The 19,065-nt window shown below is 43.6% G+C and overlaps 1 protein-coding gene across 1 annotated transcript in view; it reads right to left on the bottom strand.

The window, feature by feature from the left end:
- LOC121539658 (leucine-rich repeat and fibronectin type-III domain-containing protein 2-like) overlaps window positions 1-19,065 on the bottom strand; it is a 294,850-nt gene that overhangs the window by 87,554 nt on the left and 188,231 nt on the right. The window contains exon 3 of the mRNA XM_041848327.2: window positions 10,018-10,093. The gene's annotated coding sequence lies outside the window, so the exon portion shown is untranslated. The remainder of the gene's footprint in view (window positions 1-10,017; window positions 10,094-19,065) is intronic.

The raw sequence follows: 19,065 nt of genomic DNA, 5'->3' as shown, positions 1-19,065 counted from the left end.
CTGATTGATTGATTGCTTCTGTGGACAGGTGTATTTTATACAGGTAACAAGCTGAGATTAGGAGCACTCCCTTTAAGAGTGTGCTCCTAATCTCAGCTCGTTACCTCTTTAAAAGACACCTGGGAGCCAGAAATCTTTCTGATTGAGAGGGGGTCAAATACTTATTTCCCTCATTAAAATGCAAATCAATTTATAACATTTTTGACATGCATTTTTCAGTATTTTTGTGTTGTTATTCTGTCTCTCACTGTTCAAATAAACCTACCATTAAAATTATAGACTGATCATTTCTTTGTCAGTGGGCAAACATACAAAATCAGCAGGGGATCAAATACTTTTTTCCCTCACTGTAAGTATGATCCCCAATCAGAGACAACGAGCGACAGCTGCCTCTGATTGGGAATCACACTCGGCCAAACATACAAATCTAGATCCTAACCATAGACAACATCACATAGATTTCCACACCCTGACCCCCAAAGGTGCGGACTCCGACCGCACAAACCTGACATAACAGGGTACGGTCCGGGTGGGCATTCCGCCTCGGAGGCGGATCCGGCTCCGGGCGTGACGACCTCTTCCTCTCAGCCTCCCCGTTGCGCCCCTAGTCTGGTCTGGACCTCGGCGCGATGCTTCCCCTCTCCTTCCTCCCACGATGCACCAAGCCCTGTCTGGACCCTGGTGTGGGAGACCCCGAACCTGGAGAGGGGCTGACGTCTGGGCCTGGATCGGCAATCCTCCCGAGATGCAACAAGCCCTGTCTGGACCCTGGTGTGGGAGACCCTGAGCCTGGAGAGGGGCTAACGTCTGGGTCTGGACTGGAGCCGCTGACCGGAGCTGAACTGGACCCCGGTGGAGCGGACTGCTCTGGCTCGGAAGTGGAACTGATGACCAGAGCTGGACTGGAGCAGACTGCTCTGGCTCCGGAGTGGAGCCGCTGACCGGAGCTGGACTGGAAACCGGTGGAGCGGACTGCTCTGACCCCTGAGTGGAGCAGCTGACCGGTGCTGGAACAGGCACCGGTGGAACGGGCACAGGCCGTGCCGGACTGGGAACACGCACCACTGTCTTGGTGCGAGGAGCAGGCACGGGCCAGGCCGGACTGGGAACACGCACCACTGGTCTGGTGCGAGGAGCAGGAACGGGCCGGGCCGGACTGGAGACACGCACCACAGGTCTGGTGCGAGGAGCAGGAACGGGCCAGACTGGGGAAGTGCACCACTGGTCTGGTGCGAGGAGCAGGCACGGGCCGTACCGGACTGGGAACACGCACCACTGGTTTGGTGCGGGGAGCAGGAACGGGGCGTACCGAGCTGGCGACGCGCACCACTGGTCTGGTGCGAGGAGCAGGCACGGGGCGTACCGGACTGGGAACACGCACCACTGGTTTGGTGCGGGGAGCAGGTACGGGCCATACCGGACTGGGAACACACACCACTGGCTTGGTGCGGGGAGCAGGTACGGGCCGTACTGGACTGGGAACACGCACCACTGGCTTGGTGCGGGGAGCAGGTACGGGGCGTACCGGGCTGGCGACACGCACCACTGGTTTGGTGCGAGGAGCAGGGACGGGCCGTACAGGACTGGGAACACGCACCACTGGCTTGGTGGGGAGCAGGTACGGGGCATACTGGGCTGGCGACACGCACCACTGGTTTGGTGCGGGGAGCAGGCACGGGCCGTGCCGGACTGGAGACACGCACCCCTGGTTTGGTACGGGGAGCATGTACGGGCCGTAACGGACTGGATACACGCACCACTGGTTTGGTGCGGGGAGCAGGCACGGGCCGTGCCGGACTGGAGACACGCACCCCTGGTTTGGTGCGGGGAGCATGTACGGGCCATAACGGACTGGATACACGCACCACTGGCTTGGTGCGAGGAGCAGGCACGAGGCGTACCGGACTGGGAACGGAGCTGGAGGTCTACGACTGTACCAGTCCTTTCCTCACCGCGCCCAATCCTCCTCCAGTGAGGACTCCTCCTTAAGCCCCCACGAGTGCAGTGGTCGGGGTTCTTCTCTATCGATCCCCGACAACCCTTTTAGCCCCCCCAAAAAAAATGTTTTGGGGCTGTCTCGCGGGCTTCCTCCTCGGCCGACGCCTTCTGTGTTCCTCTCCTGCCTGGGCCTCCTCCTTCGCCCAGGGTCCTTTTCCTGCCAAAATCTCCTCCCATGTCCAAAAACTCTTCCCCACCTGTGTCCAGGGTGTCTGCTGCTCCTGGGCACGCTGCTTGGTCCTCGTTTGGTGGGATCTTCTGTCACGATCGTTGAGAGACGGGTCAGACCAAGGTGCAGCGTGGTATGCGAACATATGTTTATTAAATAATAAACACAAAACAAACCAACATAACTTGAAGCCCAAGGCTATACACAATACAAGCCTAACACAGGAACAAGATCCCACAAACATAGTAGGCAAACAGGCTACTTACAGTGAGGGAAGAAAGTATTTGATCCCCTGCTGATTTTGTACGTTTGCCCACTGACAAAGACATGATCAGTCTATAATTTTAATGGTAGGTTTATTTGAACAGTGAGAGACAGAATATCAACAAAAAAATCCAGAAAAACGCATGTCAAACATTTTATACATTTATTTGCATTTTAATGAGGGAAATAAGTATTTGACCCTTCTGCAAAACATGACTTAGTACTTGGTGGCAAAACCCTTGTTGGCAATCACAGAGGTCAAACAGGCTACTTAAGTATGATGCCCAATCAGAGACAATGAGTGACGGCTGCCTCTGATTGGGAATCACACCCGGCCAAACATAGAAATACGGATCTAGATCCTAAACATAGACAACATCACATAGATTTCCACACCCTGACTAAACAAACAAGAGTTCCATACATCAGGGCGTGACATTCATCAGTCTAACAGGCCCTATTCATGTTTCTTTGTCTTGTAAGGACTATGCATTGTTGTTAATAGTTAAGCTCATGGTTTTACAAGGGCAGAGTGGACTTCTTCACCTCTGTGTTTCAGTACATCCCCACTCCCTTGTGTACCAGTCTAATTGTTTCTCTCCCCGCATATTGAAAGTGCACTCTGGGTAATTCGATGCACCTAGTACAGGACCTTTTCAAATGAGAAGGTAAAACATTAGCACCATTCCAAGACACTGCTCTGCACTCTGTTTCTTTTATGAATATTTGTGTATAGGCTGTTTAGTATATGGTGTATATGTATAGTTGTTTTGGAGAGTGTGACAAAGATCTGTAGGCTAACTGTAGATCCTCACTCTCTTCCTGTGTGTTTCTCAGATGCTTGTTGCCATAGCTCAAGCAAACAAACAACGACAGAACACAATATTACTTTTTCAACACTGTTCATATTGTTCTCAGAGGATGCCGCTCCCGACTGCTACTCTGCCAGCTGACTTCTCCCTGTATCTTTGATCACTTTTCTTTCATATTTCGTGAGTCAGGGACCAGCGCGAAATGGCTATATGGCATGATATATGGTATTCTCGGAAGCGTATGAAAAATAAATTAGATTTCCCTACACCAATTTCTGATTCCTCAACCACCCACCTCTCCCTCCCCCTCCTCCCGCCCTTGCCAAGTAGACTGGAAAGCTCAGTGAAAAGAAATTATATGAGGGGTCCTGTCAACGAAAAGATAACATAACAAGCACTAAGTTAATGAGAGAGTTAACATACAGTGCCTTGCAAAAGTATTCATCCCCCTTGGCATTTTTCCTATTTTGTTGATTTACAACATATAATTTAAATGGATTTTTATTTGGATTTCATGTAATGGACATACACAAAACAGTCCAAATTGGTGAAGTGGAATGAAAAAAATTACTTGTTTCAAAAAATTCTACAAAATGGAAAAGTGGTGCGTGCATATGTATTCACCCCCTTTGCTATGAAGCCCCTAAATAAGATCTGGTGCAACCAATTACCTTCAGAAGTCACATAATTAGTTAAATAAAGTCCACCTGTGTGTAATCTAAGTGTCACATGATCTCAGTACATATACACCTGTTCTGAAAGGCCCCAGAGTCTGCAACACCACTAAGCAAGGGGCACCACCAAGCAAGCGGCACCATGAAGACCAAGGAGCTTTCCAAACAGGTCAGGGACAAAGTTGTGGAGATGTACTGATCAGGGTTGGGTTATAAAAAAATATCTGATTCTTTGAACATCCCACGGAGCACCATTAAATCCATTATTAATAAATGGAAAGAATATGGCACCACAACAAACCTGCCAAGAGAGGGCCGCCCACCACAACTCATGGACCAGGCAAGGAGGGCATTAATCAGAGAGGCTACAAAGAGACCAAATATAACCCTGAAGGAGCTGCAAAGCTCCACAGCTGAGATTGGAGTATCTGTCCATAGGACCACTTTAAGCCGTACACTCCACAGAGCTGGGCTTTATGGAAGAGTGGCCAGAAAAATTATTGAGTGAAACCTGTTTCAGTCTTACAGAGATTTGAGACTGGGACGGAGGTTCACGTTCCAGCAAGACAATGACCCTAAGCATACTGCTAAAGCAAAACTCGAGTGGTTTGAAGGGGAAGCATTTAAATGTCTTGGAATGGCCTAGTCAAAGCCCAGACCTCAATCCAATTGAGCATCTGTGGTATGACTTAAAGATTTCTGTACACCAGCGGAACCCATCCAACTTGAAGGAGCTGGAGCAGTTTTGCCTTGAAGAATGGGCAAGAATCCCAGTGGCTAGATGTGCCAAGCTTATAGAGACATACCCCAAAGAGACTTGCAGCGTAATTTGCTGCAAAGGTGGCTCTACAAAGTATTGACTTTGCCTTTTGGGGGGTGAGACTAGCTATGCATGCTCAAGTTTTCAGTTTTTTTTATCTTATTTCTTTTTTGTTTCACAATAAAAAACTCACTAACTGTAAGTCGCTCTGGATAAGAGCGTCTGCTAAATTACTTAAATGTAAATGTAAAATATTTTGCATCTTCAAAGTGGTAGGTATGTTGAGTAAATCAAATGATACAAACCCCCCAAAAATCCATTTCAATTCCAGGTTGTAAGGCAACAAAATAGGAAAAATGCCAAGGGGGGTGAATACTTTCGCAAGCAACTGTATGTGTGCAAAGTGCATTAATTAGGATACCGTCCCCACAGATTAGAAAAAGGATAAAAGGGGAATACATGACATTTTCCCCAGATATTAAAGATAAGTTAATGTTTTCCAACTTGTTGGGCATGATTGAGATCTAAAATGTCAAATCACATTATGTGGCGAAGCCTAGGAATCTTCATTGCGGTCAACAATCCCTCTTCCTGTTATAATCCTGGCAGTGGCTAATTCTCACTGTGCTGTCATTGTACTGAGATCTGCTTTACACATGCACACAAACACAATCCCTCAATATACAGTGCATTCGGAAAGCATTCAGACCCCTTTTTCCACATTTTGATACGTTACGGCCTAATTCTAAAAATGATTAAATTAATGTTTTTCCTCATCAATCTACACACAATACCCCATGACAAAGCAAAAACAGGTTTAATTTTTTTAATTTATTAAAAATAAAAAACAGATATACCTTAATTTATATAAGTATTCAGACCCTTTAATATGAGACTTGAAACTGAGCTCAGGTGCATCCTGTTTCCATTGATCATCCTTGAGATGTTTCTACAACTTGATTGGAGTCCACTTGTGGTAAATTCAATTGATTGGACATGATCTGGAAAGGCACACACCTGTCTATATAAGGTCCCACAGTTGACAGTGCATGTCAGAGCAAAAACCAAGCCATGAGGTCGAAGGAATAGTCCGTAGAGCTCTGAGACAGGATTGTGTTGAGGCGCAGATCTAGGGAAGGGTACCAAAAAATGCATGCATAATTGAAGGTCCCCAAGAACAGAGTAGCCTCCATCATTCTTAAATGGAAGAAGTTTGGAACCACCAAGACTCTTCCTAGAGCTGGCCGCCCAGCCAAACTGAGCAATCGGGGGAGAAGGGCCTTGTACAGGGAAGTGACCAAGAACCCGATGGTCATTCTGACAGAGCTCCAGAGTTCCTCTGTGGAGATGGGAGTACCTTCCAGAAGGACAAACCATCTCTGCAGCACTCCACCAATCAGGCCTTTATGGTAGAGCTCCAGACGGAAGCCATTCCTCAGTAAAAGGCACATGAAAGCCCACTTGGAGTTTCCCAAAAGGCACCTAAAGACTCTCAGACCATGAGAAACAAGATTCTCTGGTCTGATGAAACCAAGATTGAACTCTTTGGCCTGAATGCCAAGCGTCATGTCTGGAGGAAACCTGGCACCATCCCTACGGTGAAGCATGGTGGTGGCAGCATCATGCTGTGGGGATATTTTTCAGCGGCAAGGACTGGGAGACTAGGCAGGATTGAGGGAAAGATGAACGGAGCAAAGTACAGAGAGATCCTTGATGAAAACCTGTTTATTATGTACCTTTCATCACCAAAGCCATGTTAGCATTCAATGCATATGTTGCTGAACAATTGAACCCTTTTGTTAGTGTCATAGATATATAGAAATTCACATACAATAATCAGTTTATAAGCATTGACTGTAGTACCTCTAGGGTCATGTGGTGAAACGATTGCTGTACAAGCTATTGGGCAAACAGCTTTCTTCCCGGGCCCATATTGACAACGAGTCTCAGAGAAGGGATAGTGATGCAGGACCAGCTCCCCCTTGTCAATGTATTCATATTGATTGTGATCTAAAGGGCAAAACTGATCCTAAATCAGTAATCCTACTCTGAGATGCTTTGTGAATATGGGCCCTAATCTGTCAGCATGCTTTTTTCTAGGGATCTAACTCCCTCTCCACCTGAAATGCAACAACACCAAAAACATGAATAATAATTTGCCTAGTCAGTCAGTAACTTAACTAGCTAAGTAATGAAACACTCATGTAAATGTGCAAAAGCCTATTCAGGCAAATTACGCCAAAACAACACAGCTTATTTGCAGTGAAATCAACTTTTCCAGTCACCAATGCATCAATAAACAGGCAGGGTAACAAAGTAGTTTGACAAAAAGTATTCAATAGTCAGTAACTAGTCTTAAAAATACAGCTAGCAAATACATAGGTGTTCTTTTCTAGAAACCTAACGTTACTTAGCTACAGTCCACTTGGCTCACTAGCTAAGGTGAACTCAGAGACTGATGGTGGAAGTTAGGTATCGTTAGCCAGCTTTCCCCGCTTTGGCCCGGTTACCGAAAGGTTGCTGGTTCGAATGCCCAAGCTGACAAGGTGAAAAGCCCTTAAGCAAGGCACTTAAATCTAATTTGCTCTAGGGGTGCTGTACTACTATGGCTGACCATGTAAAACAACACATTTCACTGCACCTAACCGGTGTATGTGACAATAAAATGTAATTTGTTTTAATGGCATTTTTATCAACTTTAGCAATCAGATGGATAGCTAGTAAATTAATTTATACAGCTTGCCAGTTGCTAGTAAAGTAGGATGAATACATCAGAAGCCAGCTAGAAATGCCAAGTTCATGCCCTTTACCAAAATAAATCATGTACACATAAAAGAGACAATTACCTTCAAGCAGATAATTGTGGTTTTATTCTAGTACTTCAGGCCGAGGAGTAATAGCTATTGTGCCTTCAGAAAGTATTCATACCATTCATACCCCTTGACTTATTCAACATTTTGTTGTGTTACAGCCTGAATAAAAAAATGTATTAAAAATATTTTCTTCTCACCGATCTTCACAAAATACCCCATAATTTTTAGAAATGTTTTCAAATGTATTGAAAATGAAATACAGAAATATCTTATTTACATAAGTATTCACACCCCTAAGTAAGTCTCTAAGAGCTTTGCACACCTGGATTGTGCAACATTTGCCCATTATTCTTTTCAAAATTCTTCAAGCTCTGTCAAATTGGTTGTTGATCATTGCTAGACAACCATTTTCAGGTCTTGCCACATATTTTCAAGTAAATGTAACTGAAAACTCTAAGTCAGCCACTCAGTAACATTCAGTGTTTTCTTGGTAAGCAACTCCAGTGTAGATTTGGCCTTGAGTTTTAGGATACTGGTGGAAAGCAGACTGAACCAGGTTTCCCTATATGATTCTGCATGTGCTTAGCTCCATTCCGTTTCTTATTTATCCTGAAAAACTCCCTTGTCCTTAATGATTACAAGCATACCCATAATATGATGCAGCCAACACTATGCTTGAAAATATGGAGAGTGGTACTCAGTAATGTGTTGTATTGGATTAGCCCCAAACATAGCACTTTGTATTCAGGACAAAAAGTTAATTGCTTTGCCACATTTTTTGCAGTATTACTTCATTGCCTTGTTGCAAACAGGATGCATGTTTTGGAATATTTTGTATTCTGTACAGGCTTCTTTTCACTCTGTCAATTAGGTTAGTATTGTGGAGTAACTACAATGTTGTTGATCCATACTTTTCTCCTATCACAGCCATTAAACTATGTAACTGGTTTAATTATAAAGCAACCATTGATTGGCCTCATGGTGAAATCCCTGAACAGTTTCCTTCCTCTCTGGCAACTGAGTTAGGAAGGATGCCTGTATCTTTGTAGTGACTGACTGTATTGATTCACCATCCAAAGTGTAATTAATAACTTCACCATGCTCAAAGGAATGTTCAATGTCTGCTTTTTTTTAACCATCTACCAATAGGCCCCCTTCTTTTATGAGGCATTGGAAAACCTCCCTGGTCTTTGTGGTTGAATCTGTGTTTGAAATTCACTGCTCGACTGAGGCACCTTAAAATAATAGTATGTGTAGGGTACAGAGATGAGGTAGTCATTCAAAAATCATGTTAAACACTATTACTGCACACAGAGTGAGTCCATGCAACTTATTATGTGACTTGTTAAGCACATTTTTACTCCTGAACTTATTTAGGCTTGCCATAACAAAGGGGTTGAATACTTATTGACTGAAGACATTTCAGCTTTTCATTTATAATTAATTTGTAAAAAAATTGAAAAATATAATTCCACTTTGACATTATGGGGTATTGTGTTTAGGCCAGTGAAAACAAATCGACATTTAATCAATTTTAAATTCAGGCTGTAACACAACAACATTTGGAAAAGGTCAAGGGGTGTGAATACTTTCTGAAGGCACTGTACTTGTTTGTAGAACTGGCTTCTTCTCCAGATGTTGTCCACAGTCAGCTCCAGAGTCTTCACCTGGTGCAACGTCACAGGCAAAATCATAGGCTCTGTCATGCACTTGAGGGGGCGTTGCCTACTAGTGGATGTGCTTCACAATTTTTGTCTCTAGCAGCCCGGGATGGAAATAAATGTAGGACGTTTTTGGGGTATTGCCATCTATTCTATTTGTATTGGAAAATGTAACCAAATGTAACTTTCAAAAAATGTCTTCCCTTTTTGGCAATCAATACTGTAACTAAATTCATCAATCTGACATCATTGTGTTTCCTTCAAGTAGCCAATCACGAAAAACGTATAATACGGTGTCCATATTAGGACACCCTCAATCTCGGTTGGACATTCTTCATTCTGTCCTAATATGGACAATGTAATATCATTCCCCATTTTCTCAGACCACTGGCCATGCATCTCCAACATCGAGCTAGTGAGCTCAGCTGCAGCTCTGAAGTACAGTGATTGGAATGGCAAGTATAGGTTAAAGAAGACCCATGCCAACACACACCAGTACAACAAACTACTGTATTTCAGAAATCGATACTGTGTCTATTTATAAACAAAGGTACCAACTGGCAACCCATCAATGCAGTAAGTGATAATTACCGCTTCCCGGGATCCATTTTGAATTAGCCCATTTTATTTTAGCGGCATTAAAGGGGGTCTCCACTTACTCCCAGTGATAAAAGTCACAATAAAAATGGACAGCTTTACAGTGTTAATTTGGTAACTAGTGTTAAGCGCACTGTACTAGGATGATTAGCAGCTGGTAAGGGTCTTAATATGAGGGATTATGTAAATTATACCACTAACTACCAATGTTTATACAGTAATGCATAAATGACCAGGCTTTAATTGGTATTATTCAGGCTCCTTCTTACCTATATCGTGCGGTTTTCTGCCATAGGGCCCCTATTCACTCCCAAGGCCAAGCATTCACAGTCTTTGAGTTTACACCTAGAGAGAAGAAGGCAAAGAAACAATAACTGTTTATTCTCTTTCATTCTCTGCTCTGACATTGGAGTTCATTCACTCACTCACCCACATACTGTGTAGATTCAATACTGAGTCACTACTGTCAGAAGTTGGGGTATTTTCAGCAACCAGAGAAATATATATTTAACAGGTTGTAATGGGGTTATCTGACTTCTCTACAATCATAAAAATACGTCATTATGACTTCCAATGCCAAAGTTTGCATGCTGGGCATAGTGTATTCAGCTCCAGTTGGGCAAAACCTCCATAGCGATCAAACAAACGTTGAATTGACTGGATTGCTATAAGAGTGATATATTGTTGAAGATTACAGCGACTAAGCAACAAATGATGTGTTGCAAACCAATTACGACACCTTTTTCATCTCAGGGCAGAGCATATAATTACAAACAGTATAATTAGAAAAAGTTGATTTACTGTAAATGAGCTGTCTGAAGAAGTGTTCCTGACATTACATTACGTCTTCGATAACTCAAAAGTTCGGTCCTAGTACATACCTGGTGGAGTAGAGTAAAACCACTCCAACTCAAACAAACTTGATCGAGGATCAGGTTGAAATTAAATACATATATGTTTGCATTGAGCCATCTTTACCATCCTGGGTTTCAGTGATTATGATTCATAGCAGTGAGGTTTTATCTGCTTTTCAAACAAAGACACTCCAATCCCCTTAAACCAGGGTGTAGGAGGAAGGACAGATTAGTTTGGTTATGGAAAATTATTGAAATAGCACACAGCAGGGGTATTTGCGCAGTGCCACAGTTCCCCTTATTACAGCCCCTTTCACGGAAGCTGTGTTGTACTAAAATGTAAATGCATAATACGTTGACTGTAATGAAGTCTTTTTTTGCTTGTTTGTTTGTTTGCATGTGTGTCAGCCCCTCTCTTAGGATTAAGTAGGACAGGAAGTGTGGTACAACATGTACCAGTACATCACTGGGGCCGAGCTCCCTGCCATCCAGGACCTCTATACCAGGCGGCGTCAGAGGAAGGCCCTAAAAATTGTCAAAGACTCCAGACACCCAAGTCATAGACTTTTCTCTCTGCTACTGCACGGCAAGCGGTACTGATGCACCAACTCTGGAACCAACAGGACCCTGAACAACTTCTACCCCCAAGCCATTAGACTGCTAAATAGTTAACCAAATAGTTACCTGGACTATCTGCATTGACTCCCCTTTGCACTCTTTTGACTCATCACATACACTGTTGCTACTGCTTATTATCTATCCTGTCACCTTACCCCTACCGATATGTACATATCTACCTTAATTACCTCGTACCCCTACACATCGACTCGGTACTGCTACCCCGTGTATATAGCCGAGTTATCGTTAATCATTGTGTATTTATTATTTATGTTATCTTTCTATCATTTTATAGATGTTTCTCTCTGCATTGTTGGGAAGGGCCTGTAAAGTAAGCATTTCACTGTTAGTCTACACCTGTTGTTTACAAAGCATGTGACAAATAAAATGTGATTTGATAATGCATTATCAAGCAGTTAGGGGGGAATTCAAACCCACATGATGTGTGTGTAAATGGAACTTAATTCCCTTTTTATTCACTTTTATGTAGTTCTGACTTTGAATTTACACATGGGGCAATTCCAGTGCCAAGCAAGGTACGCATTTGGAGTGGAGATCAAATAAATGGAAGTGTAACAGAGGTGTGTCTACAGATACGCCATATTCTGACCTTGGTATGCCCCTTTCCCACAGTGAAGTATGCAATGCTGTGCCGTTATGCAGAATTTTCATTGTATGGCCTTATAACTTGCAGGGATTAAATTTGGAAGTGCAAGCCAAATGGGATGACAGGGCAAAGAGTACTGCCAAATGTCACCTTTGTGCTCTTTAGAAGGTTTTATTCATATGCCCTGACTTTTCCTGTTTCATTCCATTTGTAGGCTATATGTTGAATATTATTAGCCACTATCGGTAGAGACCGTAAGTAATAACCACATATATTTAACTGACAATTTAGTGTTTGTTCCCTCTGTAAACACTGTCACGTCCTTGTATTTGTTGCCATGGGTCAAGTAATAGTGGATACTATTTAATGAAGGCCAAATACAAATTGTAGTAAAAAATAAAATCGGGTTTATTAAATCATTTTGGAGCACAAACCGTTACTTTGAACGGCGCAAGACTTGGCACTTGTCATCACACAGTTCCATGATCAGTGCAGGCAATTAGGGTATATTATATCATACTATTGTATATTATTCTCCATATTATAATTATATTGTACACTACTTCCAACGTTACCATTGATGAACTGAATGTGCCAAACCACCTTTTTTCGTTTGTGCATAAAGGCTCTATTTTTCCATTCCATTCCGTTGACCTTTCTTTCCTCTGTTACATCCGTGTAGTTGTTCCTGAGGGTCGCTAGCAAAAATTGATAATATTAGGCAAATGTTGTGCAATAATTTAGGACATGTAGCCTATTTGAATTATTATGGAACTTAGACCACACTTAGCAGTTTCAACCTGGAGTCTGGCACACGGTTCACGACGACATGACCGTTGTCATTACAGTTCCATGATTAGTGAGGATTAGGGTAGATTTATAGGACTAATTGTTCAACCGCTATTGTACACTTTTCTAGAACAATTGATTATGGCAACTTTCAGGATGAATCAAACCACTCAGTGGCGACCCGTCATTCAGGGCGGTGGGGCAGAGCCTGTTTTGCATGTTATTTTGGCATTAATACGTGTCACATATTAGTTTGCAAAAAAATTTAAAAATAAATAAACATCATTTAGTTAATAAAGCCGCATACAAACATGGTCTCTTTTTTGCTTTCTTGAGTAAGGCAGCTCCAAAATGCAGGTGTTTCAGCCTAGCTCAGTGCTTTCTGTGGTGGTGGGGAAGCCAGCGGAAAATACGGAGAGTAGGTGTTGGTAATGTTCTCTAGTTGTGCCGTGATTGGCTCAGTGTTCTGTCACTCATGCGGACACTACGTCACTGCCAATTCTAAGGGTAGAGCTCGAAAATTCAAGCCCCTTGGGTGCTGCCATAGAGTTACATTAGAAGTGCCCATCCAAGAAGGCTCAAGGTCATTGGCCACAGACAAAATTACATCAAATCACGTTATATCTATAGTGGCTTTGATTGGACTGATCATGTCAACATCCTACTTTCAAAATCTTAGCTAGCAGTCATCATCATGAATCAAGTCGACAATCTACTGGCAAATCATTTTTAATCCTTGTCATATGAAGAGAAATAATGAAGATAAATTATCGATAAAACGTATCGGTGCTCATAAAAATTACACAACAAGTTGGAAATCACAAATTCAACAATGAGTGGTTTGGAAGGAATCAGTGGCTAACTGCAAGCATTGCAAAGCAATCACTAGCCTGCTATTCAGTGGAGTGGCTGTGTGGTTAAAAATCTGGGATTAAGGGTCTCTTTTCCAATTATAAAATGACAAACATTGAAAATTGGCCATGCTGTCAAGGAAGCATGATTTGTGACGTTCTCAAAACAACTGTTAACTCGGAACTGCGAAAACTTGACTTCAGTGAGTTCAAGACAACTGGAAACACGGGAAAAAACGAGCTCCGACTGGGAAAATAATTGAAATTACGGATAGACTCTTATCCGGTTGTCGTCCCCTTATGCCATAGTTTGTACATCTCAATTGTCAGTAGAAACCACATTTGTTTAAGCAAGTCAGCCATATCAGCTATGTTTTTTTAAAAGGCAGTAAATGAGGCTGAATGAACTGTTTCGCTGCAAGACAAGGCTCCGCTGATAGCCAGGTGTAGGAGTGGTAAGGTTTTGGGACTGCTGTTGGGACTGTGCTGTTGGGACAGCTTTATGTAGGCCCTAACAGTTTGTGGGCACCATTTGTCACCGTTATAGTGTAATTCATGTATTGTTTAGTGTTGTGTTATGTAGTGGCTTTGCTGGCATGCATCCCCCCCAATTTTTTTTTTTTTGCCCCACCAAGATTTACATCCTAAAAGTGCCACTGAAACCACTGTATTTTTTATTTATCAATATATTTAATATGAAAGGCTCTCAAAAACTTTTTTTTATTATTATTTATAAATACTTTCCTAACCCAACCTAGCATTTGGCTTTACTCAATCTAACTCTGATATAATTAAGCAATAATGCACGAGGGGGTGTGGTATATGGCCAACATACCATGGCTAAGGGCTCTTCTTATGCACAACACAACGCGGAGTGCCTGGATACAGCCCTTAGCCGTGGTATATTGGCCATATACCACAAACCCCCGAGGTGCCTTACTGCTATTATAAACTGCTTACCAATGTAATATTTTTGGGGTCATACCCGTGGTATACGGTCTGGTATACCACAGCTGTCAGCTAATCAGCATTCAGGGCTCGAACCTACATGTTTATAATTCAGCAATAAGGCCTGAGGAGATGTGGTATATGGCCAATATACCATAGCTAAGGGCTGTTCTTAAGCACGATGCAACGCTGGATACAGCCATTAGCCGTGGTATATTAGCCTGGGTTTCCGTATAGCACTTTGTGACATCTGCTGATGTAAAAAGGGCTTTATAAATACATTTGATTTGATATAACACAAACTCCTGCGGTGCCTTATTGCTATTATAAACTGGTTACCAACATAATTAGAACAGTTCAAATATTTTTGGGGTCATACCCGTGATATACCATGGTTTTCAGCCAATCAGCATTCAGGGCTCAACCCACCCAGTTTATAATATATAATACGTTTATTTTATTACTCCCTCAGCGTAGATCCATTATCATGGTCTGCACTCTCTCTCTTTCTCTCTATCTTCTTGTAACACATTCAATCTACCTATATATCCTTGCTTTTCTCTCATCCACAGAAGAGACTCATGATCCACCTCTCTCAGTGTAGATCCACCCATCTCTGACTGTTACGGATACAGGTATCCTGTGTCCTGTGTTTTTCTCTCCTTCTGCCCTAATCACAGGTGTCCTGTATGTTCCTGATTGGTGGTCGTTGAGGTGTCTGATGATTGGACCAATCAGTGAACATTCCTGTGAATTGCACCACCTGTTACTCGTTTGTTCAATCACACATCCCATTGTATAAAAACCAAACTTGTGTGTGTTGCAAAAGAGAGAGATTTTTGCCATATGTGAGTATGGACACGGTGGTGTCCTGTGTGTTGTGTACTCACTAAGTTGTTGGTTACCCTATTGGTAACTTTGTTAGAAGCCATTTCTTTATGTGAGTTTGGATACTGTTGTGTCCTGTGTATTGTGTACGTACTTTATTGCTGATTACCCTGTTTTGTAGCGTGGTGTGTTTCTGGGAAAAGGGGAGTTTAAGCTAGATGCCCTTGGGCGTACATTACCCGTAGGAAGAAATCTGTCTATAAACACCAGTTAGACCTGAGCGGACCACCCACTGTATTTTTTGTATGGTAGCAGTAGCCTAGCGGTTCTTGAGGCAGGCAAGATCAGTTTAGGGGGTTTTACACTATTGTTTCATTTCTTGGGTCCTGCTCAGCCCTTTTTCCCAAACCCTTACCGTGTGTTCTGAAATAAACCATGTGTGTTTGACGGTAGTTCATGGTAGTTGTGTCCTATTTGTTCTCACTGTTCCATACTACACTTATAATTTGCATGAATTTATGTTACGGGTCTCATGTCCATCCACCCTAGACGTTTAGAGCCACGGGGTTCGTAACATAAAGTGGGGGCTCGTCTGGGATCCTATCTATCCCATGCTACTCATGTAAATTAGTCAGTGTCTGGTTCAGTGTTGAGCTTGGCAGCTGTAACTACCTGTTTTTTTTTGTGTGTTCGGTAGTCGACGGCTCGTGTTGCTAGTAGGATGGCTACTTTTGAGTTAGAGGCATTTTTGGAAAACCCTACGTGGGGGGTTTTTGAGAATTGCCGTAGAGTGGATCTACAGGCTTTGGCTGACCACTTTTCTTTACCCATACCGAGGGGTTTAGTGAAAGCAGAAGTTAGGGAAGTAGTGCTAGCGATATTGTTAAACGAGCGAGTGCTTGAGTTACCGCCGCCTGAGTCTGCTGCTCCTGTAGGGGATGTGGTTGCTACTCCTGTAAGCCCATCAGTGTCTGAGGACGAGGCTAAGGCTCCAGCCACATTGCCCCGTTATGACCCACTCTCCCCACTGACTGACAGTGATGCCAGGATCGATGTCCGCTCGACACGGCTCCAAATGGAGGCGGAAGAGCGGGCACAAATCAGGCAAGACAAGCTGGAGATGCGTAAGCTAGAGGCAGAACAGGAGACGCGTAAGCTAGAGGTAGAACTGGAGACGCGTAGGCTTGATCAAGAACTGGAGACGCGTAGGCTTGATCAAGAACTGGAGACGCGTAAGATGGAACTGGAGGTGCGTAAAATGGAACTGGAGGCAGAAACAGCGAGGTTAGTCGCTGCTCATACTATGCCTGCTAGTGAGCCATCCTCACCAGCTGTGTCGGCTGCTACGTTTGATATTAGTAGGCAGATCACCTTGGTACCTGTGTTCAGGGAGTCAGAGGTTGATTCCTATTTCAGTGTGTTTGAACGTATAGCGGTAGCATTGAAATGGCCGAAGAGGTATGGTGCCTATTACTTCAGTGTAAACTAACAGGTAAAGCCCAAGAGGTTCTGGCAGCGCTACCTCTTGAAGACAGTTTGAATTATGAAGTGGTCAAAGCTACTGTTCTTCGTGCCTATGAGCTTGTTCCTGAGGCATATCGACAGAGATTTAGGTCTCATAAAAAGTCTCCTACTCAGACTTATGTGGAGTTTGCTAGAGACAAAGGAAATCTGTTTGACAAATGGCACAGTGCTAGTAAAGTAACTGATTTTAACTCTCTCACGGGAGTTAATCTTGTTAGAAGAGTTTAAAAATTGCTTACCGGAACGCATTGTAGTTTATCTGAACGAACAGAAAGTATCCTCACTGTCGGAAGCGTCTGTTTTGGCAGACGAGTTTGTGTTGACGCATAAGAGCGTGTTTTCGGCTCGTGCACGGAGAGCAGGGCTGCGGAGTTGCTAACTTTTAGTCCTAGTCGACCAGCAGTACATCCAGCACGCCCAAAGATGTGCGTCACTGTTTCTATTGTCACAAGGTGGGACATATGGTTAATGATTGCTTTCTGCTAAAACGCAAACCGGGGATACCTCAGCACGCCAGGCCGCCAACGGGTGTTGGGCTGATTCGATACGGTTGTCAGGCCGGAATCAAGACAGAAGCCTCATAGTGAATGTGGTTTGAAAGTCCCTGTCCCAGATCACAGTTATGAACCGTTCATTTTTGAGGGGTTTGTTTCGATATCAGATGACGAAGCGTCTCAGCGTCCAGTTAGAATCCTCAGAGATACTGGTGCGGCGCAGTCGTTCATACTAGCTGATGTGTTGCCCTTGTCTAATAATACATATTGTGGGTCCAGTGTGTTAGTACAAGGAATTGAAATGGGTTTCGTCCCAGTGCCATTGCACTTTGTGAACGTACACTCTGAATTAGTCAGTGGATTGTTCAGAGTTGGCGTACGTCCTAGGTTGCCAGTAAAAGGTGTGACATTTATAATGGGCAACGATATTGCCGGAGGAAAGGTGATACCCGTATTGGAGGTATTGGATAAAAGTGACCAGTCTCTCTCTGAGGAGCTGGCACAAGGTTATCCAGATGTGTTCCCCGCTTGTGCTGTCACACGTGCTCAAGCACGACAAGTGGGTGAAGTGATAGATTTGTCGAACACGATTCTATTCAGAGAGTGTGACCCAGAGGATAGTTCGGGTGCTACCTCTGGTAAGCTGGTGCAGTCTGACCAACAGCCCAGAGAAAGGAAGAAGGATGTGGAACTTGTTGCTGAGGCAATACAGTTACCAGTTACTCGTGAGCAGCTGATCGCTAACCAACAGGTTGACAGTAGCCTGGCTAAATGTTTTTCTAGTGTTGTCTCAGAGGACGAGCTAAAGAAGGAAAACATGGCATACTTCATTGATGGTAATCTCCTCATGCGTAAATGGACATCCCATGTTGACGCTGGCGGAGATTGGAATGCTGTTTACCAAATAGTGATTCCTACAGCCTTTCGACAAAATGTTTTATCCCTCGCTCATGATCACCAGTGGTCCGGACATCTGGGAGTCACCAAGACTTATGATCGAGTTTTGCGACATTTCTTTTGGCCTGGCTTAAAACAAGATGTGGCTCGGTTCTGTCGGACTTGCCACACCTGTCAAGTAGTTGGGAAACCGAACCAGGTTATTTCCCCAGCGCCTCTTTGTCCCATACCGGCCCTAGGTGAACCCTTCGAACATGTGATGGTTGATTGTGTTGGACCATTACCAAAAACAAAATCTGGTAACCAGTTTATGTTGACAATTATGTGTGTGGCCACCAGGTACCCAGAGGCCATTCCTCTGCGAAGGATTACTGCTCCAGTGGTGAGTAAAGCGTTGATCAAATTCTTCTCAACTTTTGGATTACCTAAGGTGATACAAACTGATCAGGGTACGAATTTCCTTTCTACACTTTTCAAACAAGTGTTAAAATCCTTGTCAGTTACACACCGTGTGTCAGCGCATATCACCCAGAGTCTCAGGGTGCGCTTGAACGTTGGCATCAGACACTGAAGTCTATGCTCCGTAAATATTGCATGGAATCTGAGAAAGATTGGGATGAGGGAGTTCCTCTAGTGTTGTTTGCTGTCCGTGAGACAGTACAGGAATCCCTAGGGTTCAGCCCAGCTGAACTGGTGTTTGGACACACCATGAGAGGACCTATGAAAGTCCTTAAGGATCAGTTTTTGTCACAAGAGTTGTGTGTGAAAGAAAATGTGTTGGACTACGTTAGTCGCTTTCGTGAGCGCCTACATGCTGCCTGTGCTCTAGCAAAGGAAGCACTGTCTTCCTCACAGAAACGGATGAAACGACACTATGACACACAGGCTGTTTCTCGTTCACTGCAGC

Source organism: Coregonus clupeaformis, chromosome 34, assembly GCF_020615455.1.
Source record: "Coregonus clupeaformis isolate EN_2021a chromosome 34, ASM2061545v1, whole genome shotgun sequence".
Classification (NCBI taxonomy): domain Eukaryota; kingdom Metazoa; phylum Chordata; class Actinopteri; order Salmoniformes; family Salmonidae; genus Coregonus; species Coregonus clupeaformis.
This window is presented reverse-complemented; position numbering and strand designations above follow the sequence as displayed.